We start from the raw sequence: 18,587 nt of genomic DNA on the forward strand, positions 1-18,587 counted from the left end.
CGCTGAACTGAAGTCCAGGAACAGCAACCGCACGTGGGTGTTCCTCTCCTCCAGGTGATCCAGGCTCAGGTGAAGAACGGAGGATATGGCATCCTCAGTAGAGGGGTTCTTCCTGTAGGCAAACTGGAACGGGTCGAATGTCGGGGGGAGTCTGGAGACGATGTGATCTTTGACCAGCCTTTCGAAGCACTTCATCATGATGGGAGTCAGTGCCACAGGTCTGTAGTCATTGAATGAGGTAATTTGAGGTTTCTTTGGCACCGGAATGATGGAGGCATCCTTGAAGCATACAGGCACCGTGGCCTGGCCCAGCGAGATGTTAAAAATGTCTGTGATGACACCAGCCAGCTGACCTGCACATTCCTTTAACACCCGCCCAGGTATGCTATCAGGGCCTGGGGCCTTACGTGGGTTGACTCTTCTCAGAGTCTTCAACACGTCGGCTGAGTCAAGGCAGAGTGCCTCCTCTTCCTGATGGGGAACAGACTTAACTGCCGGAGTGCCGTTCAGTGCCTCAAACCGCCCAAAGAAGTTGTTTAGACCATTCAGGAAGTCAGCATCAACCTCATCCACCGGGGGGGAGGGTAAGTTGTCGTCAGTAATCGCCCGTATGCCTTGCCACATGCTCCTGGTGTTATTGGCGTCGTGGAAAAAATCCTGAATTCTTCGACTGTGGCTTCGCTTCGCTAACCTGATGGCACGGTTCAAGTTGGCTCTCGCTGTCCTCAGTGCCTCCTTGTCACCAGACTTGAGGGCTGCGTTCCGTGCTCGCAGCAGCGTATGACGAACCTCCTCAGTCATCCAGGGTCGTTGGTTGGCTCGGGTGATGATGTTCTTAGTGGTGCTGACGTCCTCGGTGCATTTGTTGCTGTAGGCTGACACAGTCAGGGCGTACTCATCAATGTCGATCTGACTGTTGCTGCTGATCTGAACATGTCCCAGTCAGAGCACTCAAAGCAGTCCTGGAGCGCTTCCATGGCCCCCTCAGACCACACCCTCACCTGCTTCACTGTAGGTTTTGCTCTGATCAGCAGGGGCCTGTAAACAGGGATTAGCATTACAGATAGGTGGTCTGAAGAGCCGAGGTGGGGGCGGGGTGCCTCTCTGAATGCATCTTTTCATTCCAGAGTGTTCTCTCCTCGAGTTGGAAAATCCACGTGTTGTTAAAAATGAGGGAGAATAGTCTTCATGGTAGCTTGGTTGAAGTCCCCAGCAATGATGAAAACACCCTCTGTGTGCGTGGATTGCAGCTCACGGATTGTTCGATAGAGAACGCTCATGGCCTCTTTAGTATTAGCGCTAGGAGGGACATACACGGCCGTGATGCTAACAACAGTAAACTCCCTGGGCAGGTAGAAGGGTCTGCAGTTGACAGTCAAAAGCTCGATGTCCGAAGAGCAGAAGCTGGCGACAGATCTAGCATTTTTGCACCAGCTGTTGTTGATGTAGACACACAGCCCACCTCCTCGGGATTTATCGCTTAGTTCGCTGTTTCTGTCAGGGTTTTCCAAAACTATCTTGATCATATGATTATGTTGGAATGTATGTAACCAGTAATAAATAACCTTGGTAGATTAGTTTTATGCTTATGTTGGTGTGTAACCAGTAATAAATAACCTAGCTTGTTCCATCCTACACAATGTCCCTACTCATCCCCTGCTCTGCTAATCTAGAGGTCAAGGGCTTTTTAACTTGTCTATTCAGTCTACTGTCACCCCCACCCTTTTTCTCTTAATAAAGATGCTCTTGTGGGAAGAGAGAGTCAGACGTCATTCGATCATTGCTGTACGCACAGTGACGAATGGACTCTCCGCCTGCAGGTGCCCAAAAAGACTTAACTGTCTCCCATGTGGTTCTTGCAAAATAAGTTAGAGTGAGCACCACCCTAACAGTTTCTGTCAGCGCGGAATGTAGCTAGCCGCTCCAGGCTAACGGCAGAGTCCGGTACTGATGAGTTCAGCCATGTCTCCGTCAGGATGAAGGCGCAGCAGTCTCTAACCTCCCTCTTTGAAGATAGTTCCAGTTGTGGATGGTCCATTTTATTATCCAGTGAGCGGACGTTAGAGAGGAAGATGGATGGAAGCGGCGGTTTGTAGGGGTTAGCCTTCAGCTTAGCCGTTGGCCCACCTCGACAGTCGCGCTTCCGCCGCCGGTCCCACCGCCTCCACTTACTCCTTCTCCGGCGTGTGCTCCCCGGCGAGCCCGCTGCATCGTGAGCTACCGGGGCTAGGGCCCGAAGCACTCCGTCAAGGGTAGTTGTGTCTACGAGTCCATCTAAAACACTTGATGACTGTACCTCCAGCAGGCGCTGGCGGTCATAAACTAACCTACTGGATGGATAACCTAAACTTTGTGTCGTAAGTAGTGCCCTAGGCGGCATAGGCAGGCACCCTCCTGACGACACGACTCTGGTGGGTCTCATCACTAAGGGAGACGAGACTCAGTACAGGCTGGAGGTTGACCTTCTGACCACGTGGTGCAGAGACAACAACTCCTGCTGAACGTCGACAAGACCAAGGAGGTTGTTGTTGACTTCCGGAAGGGTCACACCCAACACCTGCCGCTGACCATCGACGGTGCTGTGGCGGAGAGAGTGAGCAGCGCCAGGTTCCTGGGGGTGCACATCAGTGAGGATCTCTCCTGGTCCACCAACACCGCATCACTGGCGAAGAAGGCCCAGCGCCGCCTGTACTTTCTGCGGAAACTCAGACGAGCGAGCGCTCCTCCGGCCGTCATGACTACATTTTACCGTGGCACCATTGAAAGCGTCCTCTCCAGCTGTATTGCTGTTTGGGGTGGCGGCTGCACTGACTACAAGTTGAAGGCCCTGCAGCGCATAGTGAACACGGCTGGTAAGATTATTGGTGCTTCCCTCCCCTCCTTGAAAGACATTTACATCTCCCATCTCACCCGCAAGGCGACCACGATTGTGAGTGATGTGAGTCACCCCGCTCACTCTTTGTTTGAGCTTCTGCCCTCTGGGAAGAGGTATAGGAGCCTGCGCTCCCGCACTACCAGACTCAACAACAGCTTCATACTCCAGGCTGTTAGGATCCTGAACTCGCTTCCCCTTTCTGCGTAGCGTCCTGTACTTTTGCGCTACGCTTACTGTCTGCTGTATGCACACTGGCTCCGTTTTGCTCCTCTTATTTATTGTGTTATCTGTTTATTTATTAATCATTCTTATTATTTATTGTTTGTGCCTTCTTGTTTTTATATTGTGTCGTTTACTTGTATGTCTATCGTGTAATATGTCTCGTCACCGTGGGATAGAGAAAACGTAATTTCGGTTTTTTTGTGTGTCTTGACATGTGAAGAGATTGACAATAAAGCTGACTTTGACTTTGATATTATGTGAAATTTGTGAATTTTTTTGAAGGGAGTAAGACACTCTGAATCCTGGCTCAAGTGTTCCATACAGTTTGGATGGCTGATGAACTGTGACAACATACATGAAGTACATAACGCACAGGGAGATCAGTACAGTGAAAAGCCGTAGTAAAGTGAAAAGCCGCGGTGAAGTGAAAAGCAACGGTGCAGTGAGTTGAGGAAACAACGAAAGATTCAAACATTGCCGCCAAAGATGTATCCAGTGTTATCGACGCGGAGACGGTAGACTTTGAAGAGAATTCACGTCGTCCTTCATCTTCCAAGTCATCAGTCCACAGTCGATCGAGAGCTAGTGCTAACTCCAAGCACTCGTCATCCTACAATTCCGTTCTGGAGGCAGCTGCCAGAGCTTCGGCTGAAGCTGCAGCAACCAAGGTAGCCTATTCAAGGAAGCAGTTGGAAATTAAAAGCCAACGAGCTAGGCTAGACATAGATTTAGAAGAATTAGAAATTGAAAAGGAAGCAGAAGTGGCACGGGTGAGAGTGGAAGTATTGGAAGCAGCTGCAGCTATAGAAAATGAAGATGTGCTAAGCATAAAAAGTCATTTGCCAGCGCATGTGGCTCAAAAACGCACTGAAGATTATGTGCAAAGCCAAACACAGCTCAACGCGCAGTCCCTTGTAGCATACAGTGGAGTCTGGCGCAGCGAACCCACACATAGTCCACCACCTGCGGCAGCTGAGGAGAGGTCCTCACACAAAGTCTGCAGACCATCAGTGAATGAGGAACGTGAGGAAAAGGAGCAGTTCCAAGAGGCAATCAACACTCCGTATTATGGCCCCCCATTTCATGGTACAGTCATACCTTGTGAGTACACCCTCCTACAACAGTCATCACCCACAGCTACGACACCACCATGCATGGATGACTTCAGGCCTTTGCGTGATAACTTCAGGCCTCTTCAGAGTGACATCGGAACCCCGACTCAGCCGTCACAAGCAGCAAGGCACACATCTGCCCCAAAGCCACCTGACAGTCAACATATGCAACAAGGTCAGTATTCTCCTCCTCATGCCAGCCCTCCACACAGGATAGACTTTGCCAAGTTTCTTGCTCGCAGAGAATTAGTGACTACTGGCCTCACAAAATTTGATGATATGCCAGAGAATTTTAGGGCATGGCAGTCCTCATTCGTAAATGCAACACAAGGCTTAGGTTTATCATACAGTGAGGAGCTGGACCTCTTGGTGAAGTGGCTCGGTAAAGACTCGTCTGAACATGTAAAGAGGATCCGTGCTGTTTATGTCACCAAGCCCAAAGTTGCTCTATAACTGTCCTGGGATAGACTGCATGAATGCTATGGCGCACCAGAAATAACTGAAAATGCCCTGTTCAAAAGAGTGGACGATTTTCCCCGTTTCTCCGCTAGAGACAACACGAAGCTAAGATTGCTCTGTGATCTCCTCATGGAGCTATTAGCAGCCAAAAACGATGGATATCTTCCTGGCCTTGCATACCTCGACACGCCTCGTAAGATAAAGCCTATCGTGGAGAAGTTACCTTCAGGCCTGCAGGAGAAATGGCTCGGTGTAGGCTCAAAGTACAAGGAGCGCTACAGGACATCTTTCCCTCCCTTTTCGTTTTTTGTGGACTTTGTGTATGGACAAGCCAAGGCTCGAAATGACCCAAACTTCAGCCTGTCCATCAGTAGCCAGCCGTACGGCAAAGGTGAGAAAGCTCCATTCAAGCCAAGTGAATTTAAGACTGCTGTATCTGTGCGCAAAACAGACGTGTCTGGTACCACTGATGAAAACACCTTAAACTCTACGGACGATGGAAAGGAAAACAATGATCCGGCTCGTTATTGCCCTGTGCACAAGAAAACACACCCATTAGAAAAATGCAGATAATTTAGAGCAAAAACATTACAGGAAAGAAAAGACCTACATAAAGAACATAAACGCTGCTTTAAATGCTGCGCCCCAAACCACCTTGCCAAGGATTGTCAGGCATCATTGAAATGTGGTGAGTATGACAGCCAAAGACACAGCTCTGCGATGCACCCAGACACCTCTCTGCCTCCCGATCAATCGGCCCTTCCACAAATAGACACAGTGGCACAAGGAAATTCCCCATCGAAGTGACGTCACGATGCACGAATGTTTGTGGCAAGGGCAACCTCCCACGTTCATGCTCAAAGGTGTGCCTGGTGCGCGTCTTTCCTCGGGGGCAGCCAGATCGCTCTGTCAAGATGTACGTCATACTTGACGATCAGAGTAACCGCTCACTGGCCCGCTCTGAATTTTTCCACCTTTTCAAAGTCAAGAGCAGCCAGATCGCTCTGTCAAGATGTACCTGATGAAGACCTGCGCCGGCACCACAGAGACGGTCGGCAGGAAGGTGGCGGGCTTTCAAATCGGAGCAGTGAACGGAGGTGTGTGGCTAGACTTTCCACCTCTCATTGAGTGCAATGAAATAATGAATAACAAATCTGAGATTCCAACTCCAGAGGTAACCCTCACACATGCGCACCTGAAACATCTCGCTCCTCTCATTCCCAAGCTGGATCCTGATGCAGAGATGATGATCCTGTTGGGGAGAGATATGATACGTGCACACAAAGTGAGAGATCAAGTCAATGGTCCTCATAACTCACCTTTTGCCCAGCGCCTGGACTTAGGCTGCGTCATTATAGGCGAAGTCTGCCTGGACAACGCCCACAAACCAACCCTGAGCATCTTCAAAACTCATGTGCTTCAAAATGGAGGTCCGTCACTTCTCATTCCTTGCCAAAACAACATCTGTGTGAAAGAGAAACTATGGTACGGCGGGGAGGACAAGCATGGCCACACTACACATACGTAGAAAGCATTGCCAGTCGAGGATCAGCTCGGGCAGACTGCTTTCCAACAAACAGACAGCGACAACAAGTGTGCCATGTCCTTTGAGGACAAATTCTTCTTGAAAATAATGAAAAAAGAAGTCGCTCAGGATGAAAGGAATAGCTGGGTAGCTCCCGTACCATTTAAAATAATAATAATTATTATTATAATAAAAAACCCAAATAACAGAGCGCAAGCCCTGTCTCGTCTCAGCTCGCTACAGCGCACTTTGAGTAAAAACGCTGAGACGAAAGAGCAATTTTCCTCCTTCATGGAAAAGCTTTTTGAAAACAACCATGCAGAGATTGCCTCATCCATTGACGACACAAAAGAATGCTGGTACCTGCCCTTTGTTGGTGTGTACCACCCCCAAAGCCTGGGCAAATACGGGTCGTGTTTGACTCAATCGCCCAACTGAACGGCCTCTCCCTCAACTCAGTGCTTCTCACAGGGCTCGACTTGAATAACACTCTGCTTGGCGTGCTGCTGCGTTTCAGGAAAGATCCCATTGCTGTCACTGCGGACATCCAGCAGATGTTTTATCAGAGTGATCAGAGTGGTGTCCAAGAGTTAAGCAATATCCTTTAAAACAGGAGGCAATAAATGGGATAGCCCCTGTCATAGATGGTCTTTGGTTAGGAGGAATCATTAGGAAGTGCTCGAACTCTTCTCGCAAACACTCCTATCTGCCCAGTTCAAAAGAGCAATAAAATTGACTGGTGAATGATACAACATTTGCAAAAAGCAGACGAAGAACAGTCTTTGGCAGATAGCATGATCAGAGCACTCAAACTGAAAGATGTGTCAAATGCAAATTTACTGCCGCCTGATCTTTCTTCCCTACAGGTCGACAACCGCTCCAAGCCAGGAGACCGGGACGACATAAAGGTCGTCAAAAAGGACAAACTGGGCCAGCCATGGTGGGAGGGACCATTCCAAGTCTTGCTGACTACCCCCACTGCACTGAACATTGCTGGAAGGCCCAGCGAAGTTTCACCTCAACCAATGGACGTTACAGAGAGTGCAGTAACCCATTTTCGGAGTGGGGGGGAAGTCTGACCATTTCAAGGCGTAAGGGCTCTCCTACCAACATGGCTGCACCATCGGACAGGACCTGCTTCATTCAGAATGGCTCGTGGCTTTGTGGTCACAAGAGTTGTCCGATGCTGCCCGCCAACTGGTGTGTTGTGCACGAGTGTGGGTGACCGACCACACCTACATGATACAATATCATCAGCTGACAACAGCACAACTCTTCTGGACGTCGACGCAGGGCTGTTGCAGCCTTTGAACCACATTACCCTGTCTGGGGCACTGTTAGAAAAATGTATATATATATATATTATCATGCGTTCTCTAATCAATGCTTTACCGCAATATTACTGCAATATATGCTTGCTGTTTTTATGATGTACCACAGAAGGACAGTCCTTTCTAACAAAGACCACTTTGTTAGACAACGTGCCTCATTGCTGTCTTGCACCCCAGATGAACCTCCAAGTGACCATTAAAGTCAGGGTTTCCTAACTATCTTGATCGTAGGATTAGGTTGGAATGTATATAACCAGTAATAAATAACTTAGTTTGTTGCATCCTACACAATGTCGTAAAACTTCCCATTGGTATGTTTTTACTTGAGGTCAAAGGTTTTCTCTTCTGTATCCAGTCCACTCAAACTCCTTCCTCCCAGATGTTTTTATTAGTATGTAAACACTTAGTGATTTTTCCTTACGAGGCAAAGCCCACGTGCTTTCCCCCTCCTTTCTTTAGGGGCTTGTCTCACAAATTGTGGGTAGGGCAAATCCAAATAAAAAGAGCAGGAGTGCATACAGAGATTCAGTGTGTGTAGAGATTGTTGTAAGCTATCTGTACTGCACTCCTCGCGAGAAAAGACTTAATATTCTGTCAAACTTGTGGTTTGTTTGCTGTTGCTCTTCTTAATAGTTATTCAGTCAGCGAAATAAACCTGACAGGCACGAATGTCCCTGACAGCCATAAAGTGTGGTCCGTCAGTGACAAAATCGTTCATGCGCTTTTTCCTTGGATCGGAGTTGGAAAACAATCACTCTTCATTGAGACACTGAACTATCGTTTCCAATCGTTTCTGGAATCTCTCTCGCTGCAGGTCAATAATGGACGAAACCGAGAGATTCAGGCTATTGCACTGATGGTCCTGCAAAACAGGATGGTTCTGGACTTGATGACTGCAGAGCAAGGTGGCGTGTGCCACATCATTGGGACTTCTTGTTGCACATACATTCCAGGAGTTAATGAGACATCAACAACACCGTGAACTCACTGACGAACTTACAGCAGGCCATGTCAAAAGACAAAGTCCCACATCAATAGGGTTTCTTTTCATGGCTATTTTCTGGCGCTTGGTGGCAACTGCTGTTGAAACTTGTGACTCCTATGCTTATTGTACTGGTATTGTTGTGCTCATTTCTGACCTGTGAAGGCAGCTGTATCAAAATCTGTCTTCTACCGTAGCTGAAGTGCGAATGCAACATCTCAGGCATGTTGAATGTGATGATTTTAATGCTAGTTAAAAGTTAAAGTTAAAGTCCCAATGATCATCACACACACATCTGGGTGTGGTGAAATTTATCCTCTGCATTTAACCCATCCCCGTGTGATTTTAATCCATCCCCTGGGGGAGAGGGGAGCAGTGACCAGCAGCGGTGCCACCCTCGGGAATCATTTGGTGATCTAACCCCCCAATTCCAACCCTTAATGCTGAGTGCCAAGCAGTGGGTCCCATTTTTATAGTCTTTAGTATGACTCAGCCGTTTGAACCCACAACCTTCCAGTCTCAGGGCAGACACTCTACCACTAGGCCAGTGAGCTGGTCAAGCCAGTGCGGACAATGCGCTGCAGACAGAAGATTGCGATAATGCTGATTAGCTGAACGTTTTTCACAGAAACTGGATAATCTGACCGTCGGAAATGCCTCGCGAGTGATAAATACGTTGATGTACTGTTTCTGTGTTTTTGTTTTTATTTTTCTATTTTCATTATATTTTCTTGCTTATGTTTGTTAATCGGGGTGACAATCATGATAAACAGGAGGGATATGTTAGGGTTGATAGATTAGTTTGATCCTATGATTATGTTGGAATGTAACCTGTAATAACTAACCAAACTTGTCCTGTCTTAACAAAGTAGTAGAAGAAAGTGCTATGATCCTTTGAACTGATTTACCAGCTGCAGAGGACGCAATCAAAGTTGTTCTGTTTCCACAACATCGTAAAATACCCCCTGCTATAATTGATCAGAGGCCAGGGGCTTCAACCCCTTCCTGTCCACTCTCACCCCCACTCTGTTTCTCTACAATAAAAATGCTCTTGCAGGAGGCCTGAGTCAGACTTCATTCGATCATCGCTGTATGCACAGCAACGATTGACTCTCCACTTGCAAGTGTTTAAAAGGGCATACTGTCTCCCGTGTGGTTCTTGCAAAATAAGTTAGAGTGAGAACCACACTAACACTCAAGAATAACGAGAACGTAATAACGAACGGAGTCAGTTGGCATGGGGGTCCTCTCGGCTCATCTCGCGAGGTTCGACAACCGAATTTCTTCCGACATCCGAAGCAAAAAAATCTCAAATTTTTTGTTCGAATACCGATTTGTCTTAGAACCGGGACGTTCCAAAACCGAGGCTCCACTGTATGTTGGTTTATCAGACATTTCCTCCCTCAGTCAGTGCCCCTTATTTTATAGAAAACTCTATTTGAACCTCATCTTGACTATTGCAATGTCATATGGGGCAACACCTTCTCTAGTCACCTTAAAATACTTCAATCTCTACAAAAGAAAGTCATTAGGGCTCTGTCTTGGTCTGAGTTTAATCCACCACCCCTCCGTCTTTTCCGCCATTTTGAGAATTTCATAATGCATGTGTCATGTTTCAAGTTGTGAACAAGAGAAACCACATACTATGCAGTCTCATTCCCATCAGACGCAAGTTAAAACACACATCCTAGGGAAATTCCGCAGATGTGTGCGCACCAGTATGAGTGTTGCTTGTAGGTGACCTCAAATTTGGAACAAAATGGATGAAGCCTTAAAGGTCATGCCCTCTATCTAGTTAAAAAAAACATCTTTTTAGCCAGCTTTTACAAACCTATAATTAAATCCACATTCCCATTTGCATGAGTGTCTGTTGGTTTGTCCGTCCGTACGGGCCCTGTTATATAAGCTTATACTTAACTTCACTCTGGGACTCTTTTCCTCATGCTATTAAGATGTCATATGTATGTATATGAAAGAAAGATTTATGTGAAGAAATACAGTTTCATTTATTTATCTGTTGCTGGAAAGGACATGACTTTAAATGAGCAAGAGGAAGTCATTGAACTGAAACAAGATCGTAGTTTAAAGCTAAAATTTTCTTATCTTCCTTTGGACAGTTTTTGGTTATCTGTTGCCAAGGAATTCCTCATTCTGGCCAACAAAGCTATTTTGACATTGCTCCCGTTTTCAACTACATATCAGTGTGAGCTGAGCTTCTCAAGCTTGACTGCGATAAAAACTAAAAACAGAGAGAGACTAAGAGCTGTTGAGCAAGAGCTTCGTGCGTGTCTTTCTCCCATTTCTGACAGAATATCCATTTTGTGTTCATCGAAACAGGCCCAGGTTTCACACAGTTTATAAATACATTAAAAAGACATATTAACTATATGTATTACTGTGTCATTTTGGTTGCTGGTGTGCCCCAGGATTTTGTAAATGTAAAAAATGTGCCGCGGCTCAAAAAAGGTTGAAAATCACAGGAATAGAAGATAAATATTGTTCAGTGTCTTTGAGCAGCCTTATATCACACTGCAAGTCAGTCACCAATCAGACCCTGCCCAATCATCGTGTGCTTCCTACGATTTTTAGTCCATCACTGTAGGTCGGTCGAGGAGGCGGAAGAAGCACCTGTAAGTTCAAAGTCAAAGTCAAAGTTCAAAGTCAGCTTTATTGTCAATCCCTTCATATGTCAGACACACAAAGAAACCGAAATTCCGTTTCCTCCATCCCACGGTGACGAGACACAGTACACGATAAACATACAAGTAGACGACACAAAATAAAAACAAGAAGGCACAAACAATAACTAATAAATAATAAATAAATAAAATGAGTGATGAATAAATAATAAACAAATAAATAAGAGGAGCAAAACTGAGCCAGTGTGCGTACAGCAGACAGTAAGCATAGCGCAAATGTACAGGACGCTACGCAGAAAGGGGGGGTGAGTTCAGGATCCTAACAGCCTGGAGTATGAAGCTGTTGGAGAGTCTGGTGGTACGGGAGCGCAGGCTCCCATACCTCTTCCCAGAGGGCAGAAGCTCAAACAAAGAGTGAGCGGGGTGACTCACATCACTCACAATCGTGGTCGCCTTGCGGGTGAGATGGGAGGTGTAAATGTTTTTCAAGGAGGGGAGCGAAGCACCAATAATCTTACCAGCCGTGTTCACTATGCGCTGCAGGGCCTTCAAGTTGTAGTCAGTGCAGCTGCCACCCCAAACAGCAATACAGCTGGAGAGGATGCTCTCAACGGTGCCGCGGTAAAATGTAGTCATGACGGCCGGAGGAGCGCTCGCTCGCCTGAGTTTCCGCAGGAAGTACAGGCGGCGCTGGGCTTTCTTTGCCAGTGATGTGGTGTTGGTGGACCAGGAGAGATCCTCACCTATGTGCACCCCCAGGAACTTGGCGCTGCTCACTCTCTCCACCACAGCACCGTCGATGGTCAGCGGCAGGTGTTGGGTGTAACCCTTCCGGAACAATCTCCTTGGTCTTGTCGACGTTAAGCAGGAGGTTGTTGTCCCTGCACCACGTGGTCAGAAGGTCAACTTCCAGCCTGTATTGAGTCTCGTCTCCCTTGGTGATGAGACCCACCACAGTCGTGTCGTCAGCAAACTTCACTATGCGTTTGTCGCTGTAGGTTGCAGTGCAGTCGTGCGTCAAGAGGGTGAAGAGCAGCGGACTGAGCACGCAGCCTTGGGGGGCCCCCGTGCTCAGCGTGATGCTGGCGGAGATTTTGTCGCCAACACGTACCACCTGTGGCCTCTGACAGAGGAAGTCCAGTAGCCAGTTGCAGAGGTAGGTACTGAGGCCCAGTGTGTCAAGTTTGCTGATGAGTCATGTCAACTGAGGTGTTGCATGCATGTGCATATTTCTCTGCTTAGAAAAGGCAAAAGAAAGACCCGCTACAGGATGGTGAAAAGGGGCAGTGTGGTGTTTCTTGCTTGGATGACCAGGCTGCAATGGATGCAGAGAGGGCACGTAGAACACATAATGTAAAACAATCCAAAGAAAAAGACTGGAGTTTCTAATTTTTACCAACAGAGGTTACTAATCCATTCATCCATTTTTTCCAACCACTTCTCCTCACAAGGCTCACGAGCGGGACTAATACACTGTGAAACATCTTCTAACAACATTGCACATTTATGCAAACATACTAAGTATATACAAGCAGTACGGACTGTTTCCTCTACCGAAAGAACTTGAAGCAATGAATGTATCTAATGACACCACATTCGCTGTTCAATTACTAGCGGAGGACATTACACCCACAACTCCTCAAATGTTTCCTCCATATCGTGTCCCACCGGAGATAAACTGATGTACTGTCCGTTTTTTTTTATGCCATTTTGTTTGGTTGTTTGTTTGTGTGCACCATTTCCAATCTTACATCCAGAGTACGATGGTACTGTATTCTTATTGGTCAATGTCCAAGAACGAATCGAAGGACAAAGAAGGTTCAGTCACACAATAGATACAGTATCTCACAAAAGTTGTATTTTGAGTTACCGTTTTTTTCCATGTATAATGCGCCCCCATGTATAATACGCACCCTAAAAATGGCATGTTGATCCTGGAAAAAAGCCTGTACCCATGTATAATACGCACCCAAATTTTTACTCCTACTTAAGTCCGTGAACGTAAAATTATTTCAGAAAAAAGATCATCTTTGGGAACAACCGGATGTTATTCTGCCGGTCATTATCACTGTGCATGCGCTAGCATACTCAATAGCAAAGAAATGTTTCGGATTTGTGTAGGGTACATTGTGACAGCAAACGAGCAGGTGATCTAGCAAGCGTCTGATACGAGAGCATTGTGTTCGTATGGAGCGTGTTTGAAGTGAACAGCAGAGAAGAAAGCACATCTGTAATGGCGGCCTCCGTATGATATCCGGATTAAAAAATGAAAAAAAAATGAAAAAATTCTTTTTTTTTTGTACCCATGTATAATGCGCACCCCAGATTTTAGGACAATAAATTAGTTAAATTTTGCGCATTATACATGGAAAAAAACGGTACTTTGAAGTAACAATAAATTTACTTTGCTATCCAAGCTCTACAGCAGGGGTAGCCAACCAGTCAGAGACTAAGAGTCACATTTTTTACTGTGTCATCGCAAAGAGCCACATCATACACATGAGCACCCATGAACATCCCCTCCACACACACACACACTCACACACACGCACACACACACACACACACGCACACTCACACGCAGACACACAAACGCGCGTGCACACACACACACCTCTGGCTCCTACAGTAGGGTGCGGGTTCGATTCCACCTCCGGTCCTCCCTGTGTGGAGTTTGCATGTTCTCCCCGTGTCTGCGTAGGTTTTCTCCGGGCACTCCGGTTTCCTCCCACATCCCCAAAAACATGATTGGTAGGCCGATTAAGCGCTCCAAATTTCCCCTAGGTGCGAGTGCGTGTGCGGATAGTTGTTCGTCTCTGTGTGCCCTGCGATTGGCTGGCAACCGGTTCAGAGTGTCCCCCACCTACTGCCCGCAACCCCCGTGGGGATACAGCGGTACAGAGAATGGATGGATGGATGGACTCCTACAGTACTATGACCACAGGCCAGTCATTTTCAACAATGAACATTGTGTGCACTGTCTCACACACAAACTCTCAGTTCAACAAAGTCCACAAACAAAAACATAATAATTTACAATAGCGTTTATTCACTTACTATGCATGTTGCTTAGTGCATTCCTTCCCTTGAAAATCATCTTCAAATCTGGCTTGTATTCCGTTGTTGCTACTAGAAGCAATTGTTTTTGTTGGATGTCTGATACCGTTTGTTTTCGTTTGTCGTTTTCAGGAGACAAGATTTCAGCACCGTCACTGAGGCATTTTTTAACAAACTCCCCTTCATTGTATGGCTTTTTAGTCCGTGCAATGTTCCAAGCCAGTTGATGCGATGCAAGTGTGACAGTCTCTGAGTGCTTCGTAATTTTTGGGGAAAACTGTACCTGTTTTTCTGCCGGACTTTTCAAAATGTCCAACTTGCGCTTGCGAAATTCAGTCCCTTTTGGAAAGTCGCTCGATATTAGCATGAAGTGAGCTGAAGTGGCGCTGAAGATTTGACGCTTTACGTGTTTATCTTCATATTTTCGTTTAGCTGTGTATTTTCTCCCTACCATTTTGAGAGCAAAATTGACACTATTTGTTTCCTCGAATGGGTTTGCCCCTCCTCCTTTGCGGGATTTCACCGCATGCGCATGCGCGTTTGACGAAAATACCATATGGAACTCAAGCGAAGCGAACACGCACAAAAACAAACAAACAAATAAACCCACAAATGTTGATATGAACGTAAAGGAGACGCATGAAACCCGGCAAGGAGCCGCATGCGGCTCACGAGCCGCGAGTTGGCCACACCTGCTCTACAGTGACCACTTAACATTGGATCAAAGTTTCATTTCTTCAGTGTTGTCCCATGACAAGATATAATTAAAACATTGCAGAAATGAGAAGGGTGTACTCACTTTTGTGAGATACTGTAGCTTATGATGTCTTAATCATCAATATTAATACCTTGAATGTTCATATCTAACAGTCCACGAGATAATGATACATTTCTCAACCATAAAATGTTAAATTGGCATTGTTAGTGGCATTACTTAGCTCTTTGTTTTGAAGTAGACATATTACACTATCGTCTTCTTTAATAAGTGTTAATTCTCTTGCTTAATCTCAATTCTATCACACACTCTTTCCTCTTATTTCACCAGCATTGCATAGACGTTTTGTACACAAAGTGTTGGAGTCCTGTGTGATGTTGCAATAACATTTGTTTCCGTGAAAAAAAAAAGAAAACTGCAAATCTTTGATACAGAAATTTTGCTTAAACTGATTGTGTATAGTTATTATGCCAACCATTTCAGCCCTAAAATGCCCAAATTCATTTGTATGACAATTTCGGGTCACATAAAAAAAAGAACTATGTTAAAAATAGCAGTTTTTGGAATGTGTAAAATAGCTTCTGCTATGAATGAATGGGTATATGTTCGAATTGGTTGAAATTTTGGATTTACTTTCTTTGAGAAAATAGTAGAAATTAAACCATAAGGACATTTGGTTTAGAAATCGACTCAGTGTGAATTCAGCACTCAAACTACACAAGAAAAGTAGAGTTAAATAATGTTATGGAAGGGAAGCAAAGACATCACTGTGTTCACTGCTTCAGTAGTGAGCATACTTGAAACCAATACAAAATACTAACCAAAGGTAAAAGAAAAAAAACTCAATACGTTACACCCCTTTGAGCGAAGTGGCCCGTAGTAATTGGTCAATAGATACAGTGTAGGGGTGGGCAGGCTACACTACAGCAAAATTATAACAGTACTGATTATGACTAGGACTATAATATACAGTATATACATACATATATATCGTTCTTGGAACACAGCAGATTAGTGTTCAAATTTTAACTCACCTGTGAAGGCTCAAACAATAGCTCTCTGTCCAACAGTGTTGCGGTTAATCCAAATTATGACTGTCGTTTCGATGTATCAGATAATGGAAGCACCAATCGATCATACCCGCGTAAAGTCTAGTCGATAGGTTTGGAAAATGCGTGCGCTCGATACACGAGGATAGCTTTTCCTTTATTGAAATACGGTGCTATAGAAATGGCAGGCTAACGAGCCAAGCTAATTTACCGTTCCGTACATTAGGCATATTCTGGGTTAACGATGGATGATGAGGGGATAAACTGCGTGCATTTGTGTCGGTTCTTGCATTCGTGGCTGGAAGAGATTCCGATATTTCAGGGGACTCCCCAGAGGCAGCTATTCATCTGTATCCCAAAACTGACGTCTCCAACATCAGTCACAAAAGAAACAGTCTTCATTGGGTGAAAATGGGCGCGTTCGGAAATTTACACTGATCCCCATTGCATTACTCTGCGAGTGGGTGTGTTCGGAGAGTTCCGCTCCCCTTATTTTCCGAATGCAGCCAGCACGCCGAGTACACCCACTGACACTCATCTTTTGGTGCACTCTGAATTTCTGAACGAAAAAAAATTAGCAAAGCAAGAATTTTCGAACAGTCACACTTAAATTCGAGCGCGCTCTGGAGTGAATTGCCGAACACGTCCAAAATTATATAGCGCCATCACCACCACACCTCCCTACCGCTCTCGGACTTCAAACCAAATGCTGCATTTATTTTATTCATTAAAAATTAGTACTACTGTGGTGTATTTTTATTCTGGTATCATGCAAAGTTTATCTCACTAGTAAGCCTAAGTGTGACCGGGTCATGTTTGGGTCAGGTTCGTGTGGGATTGTTTGGGGCTTGGTCCAGGAAGGTAGACTCATTGGCGCCAGACACATCTGGCTTCCATTAACAACTGCTAAGATACCACCATGTAGAGGTAGGGAGGCAGGCTGCGCGGTCATAGGTCAGCCAACAGCCCCATGTGCGCGCTCCCGCGTGGAGGGAAGCGCAAGAGTATAAAGTTTAGGGCGAGAGTAGACAAGGGAACTCGACATCTTGGCTAGGGCGCGAGACACTTCTCTCTGACATCGGTTGAATAAAATCTTTCCCCAATCAGCCATGTGTGACTGAAGTTTTCCTTCCCCAAGCCAGCCACTTTTTCACCATTTTGTTTGGAACACCAGCTGACCATCGAAGAGAATTCACCACACTACTGTATTAATAATATTGTAGGATCTGTTCATCTAGGATGGAGGTAATTTTAGCAGAGATGTCCCTGTCCCGCATTCTGAGAGAATGATTAAGGAAAAAATAATTTTTCATAATATTATTGTGATTTTTTTACAAAATTATTTAATAATTTCTTTTTTATAAAATTATTTAATAGTTTAAAAAAAAAATTGTGACCATCATTCTAGCAAGGTGACGATACACAACAAAAGGTTAGTGATGATAAGCATATTCAGAGATGTACTACTACTGAAATTAGTCCTAGGAATTTGTGATGAAGAGACCCCAGTGTGTGCGACTAAAGGCTAAACAGTTTTTGTTTCCCCTCACCCATGGCGGGGCCCCAAATACTAACCAACAATAAGCAGTGACAGTGATTTTAGGACTCATCATTTTTGTAGCATGTTCATGTACAGTAGTCATGTACATGTAGGTACAACATTTACAATAGTACTATGCAGTCTACAGGAACAGGCAACGTAGGCAAGTGAGGCCAGCGCCCTATCTATAGAAAGATTGTCCAACTCACTCGACCGGCGTCATCTTGAAACCCTGCCTGCGTGACGCATGCTGTGAAGCAGTAGACACATTCAACAGCAAGTTCATTTATGTCAGCGGTGTGGAAAAAAAAGACCTAAACATTATAATTCTCACTGGACAACACTTTTACAGTTTGAAAGGTTAAGGCTGACTCAGGAAGACCATATTTCCACCATGTTAGGGTTAAAAAATGATTGTGATCGTTTGAAATGAGTCATATGATGGCGCCGCGGATGGCAGCCACGGTGAGTCGCTCTCTGTTTCTTTGTCTTATTTTGTGTGTTTTCTGTGTCCTCTGCTGTCCATCCCGGATCACTTTTACCAGAAAAGGGCTGTTAAACATCGGACAGTCTTCTTCTATTATTTTCTCTCCTGTTATCTCCAATCCAGACTGTTTGTCGGAGATTCTAGCCGGAGCGGCGGTGCTGTACAAGCTAGCGCGACGACGGCGGCGCGGAAAACGAGCCGGAGCACTCCTAAGGCTGAGGCAGAGAGGGTTCCGTTCTGCGCTACCGTCAATTCATCTGGCGAATGTCCGCTCCCTGGCGAACAAGATGGACGAACTGCTGCTCCTCACTTCAAGGAACATGGACTTCAGCAGATCCGCCGCGCTGTGCTTTGTGGAAACATGGCTCAGCGAACGAACCCCCCACCACGCCGTGGAGCTAGCGGGGTTCCGGCTAACGCGAGCAGATCGCAGCGCGGGGCTCTCCGGAAAATCAAAGGGGGGTGGTCTCTACATTAATGAACGTTGGTGTACTGATGTCACGGTGTTGAAAGAGTTTTGCAGCCCTCTCCTAGAAACACTTTTCATAAACTGCCGGTCGTTCTATTCACCACGGGGGTTCTCCTCGATCGTTA

The 18,587-nt window shown here is 45.7% G+C and overlaps 1 protein-coding gene across 11 annotated transcripts in view; it reads right to left on the bottom strand.

Moving 5' to 3' along the window:
- The window catches only part of LOC133152030 (palmitoyltransferase ZDHHC5-A-like), a 240,863-nt gene extending 224,446 nt beyond the window's left edge, over positions 1–16,417 (bottom strand). For 9 of the 11 annotated variants that reach the window (XR_009714035.1, XM_061275518.1, XM_061275523.1 and 6 more), the window contains exon 1: positions 15,952–16,417. The gene's annotated coding sequence lies outside the window, so the exon portion shown is untranslated. The remainder of the gene's footprint in view (positions 1–15,951) is intronic. The other 2 variants (XM_061275519.1, XM_061275520.1) reach the window with 2 other exon arrangements.
- Between the last annotated feature and the right edge of the window lie 2,170 nt (positions 16,418–18,587).

The sequence above is a fragment of the Syngnathus typhle genome, linkage group LG3, assembly GCF_033458585.1.
Source record: "Syngnathus typhle isolate RoL2023-S1 ecotype Sweden linkage group LG3, RoL_Styp_1.0, whole genome shotgun sequence".
NCBI lineage: Eukaryota > Metazoa > Chordata > Actinopteri > Syngnathiformes > Syngnathidae > Syngnathus > Syngnathus typhle.